General features: G+C 42.8%; 1 non-coding gene across 1 annotated transcript; it reads left to right on the top strand.

Annotated features, from left to right (window-relative positions):
- Nucleotides 1-384: 384 nt before the first annotated feature.
- Nucleotides 385-491, top strand: LOC127812395 (small nucleolar RNA R71). Its single transcript, XR_008025898.1, has one exon. It is a non-coding gene; the product is annotated as a small nucleolar RNA R71 (small nucleolar RNA).
- The last annotated feature ends 820 nt before the right edge of the window (nucleotides 492-1,311 follow it).

The raw sequence follows: 1,311 nt of genomic DNA, 5'->3' as shown, positions 1-1,311 counted from the left end.
ATGCCAGCAACAGATTCAGTGTTCTCTTGTAGTTGGGGACATTGGTCTGTGGGGTGAGAGGGTAGGGAACATATTCCACACAACTGCTGTTGTGGCTGTTTCCTCTCCAATGCTAATTGTCTAACCATGGAAGCCAACTCCTCCAACTTGTTCTCTATTCTTTGCTGGTCATTGGTTGCTGCAGCACTAATTTCATTGATGCCTCTTGTAGGAGTGTTCATTCTTGTGCCGAATTGCTGTGCATTTTGGGCCATTTTGGATATCAGCTCCTGGGCAGCAGTTGGGGTCTTTTCAGATAGTGCTCCTCCACTTGCAGCATCCACAAGATATCTGTCCATTGGTATTAATCCTTCATAGAAGTATTGGACTAGAAGCTGGTCGCTCATCTGATGGTGTGGACAGCTGGAACACAATTTCTTAAACCGCTCCCAGTATTCATGCAATGTTTCTCCACCTTGCTGTCGGATGCCACAAATCTCCTTCCTTATGGCTGCTGTTCTAGAGGCTGGGAAGAATTTTTCCAGAAATACTCTCTTCAACCCATTCCAACTTGTGATGGCGGCAGGTGGCAAGTAGTAGAGCCAATCCTTGGCAGCCCCATCTAAGGAAAATGGGAAGGCCCTCAGCTTGATTTGCTCTTCATCTACTCCCTGTGGCCGCATGGTGGAGCAAACAACATGGAACTCTTTCAGGTGTTTATGTGGATCTTCTCCTGCAAGACCATGGAACTTAGGCAACAAATGAATTAGTCCAGACTTAAGTTCGAAGTTGGCATCTAGCTGGGGGTATTGAATGCATAAAGGCTGGTAATGCACATCAGGTGCAGCCAGCTCTCTAATGGTTCTACCATCTAAATGACCACGGTTTCCATTGTTGCCATTATCTCCATTATCAGCCATGTTGATATGTTTTGGAATAGGCTCAGATGGTATATGACAGTCAACAACAGTAGTAGAAGCCTTGAATCTAAGTTCTGCCCTTTGCTTTCTAAGGGTTAATTCAATCTCAGGATCCAAATCAATTATTTTTCCCTTAGAGGACATGGTCATGCACTAAAGATCAGCACAAAAACAGCACACAAAATGACTCTCTAAGACACACAGAATAAGCACACAGCACAATACAAAGAATGGCCTAAAAGACACCAAAAACTCAAAAACTCAAAAACATATCAATCAAGAAGCCCTTAGATGATTTTTTTTATGCAGTTTTTCACAAAATTTCAACACAAAAACATCGAGGGACCTAAAAACACTAAAAACCACACAAAATTAGCCACTAAAAAACACAAAATGGCCTAAAAAGTGGTCT

Source organism: Diospyros lotus, chromosome 10, assembly GCF_014633365.1.
Source record: "Diospyros lotus cultivar Yz01 chromosome 10, ASM1463336v1, whole genome shotgun sequence".
Taxonomy (NCBI): Eukaryota; Viridiplantae; Streptophyta; class Magnoliopsida; order Ericales; family Ebenaceae; genus Diospyros; species Diospyros lotus.
The sequence above is the reverse complement of the archived record's forward strand: the minus strand, read 5'-3'. Positions and strand labels throughout refer to the sequence as shown.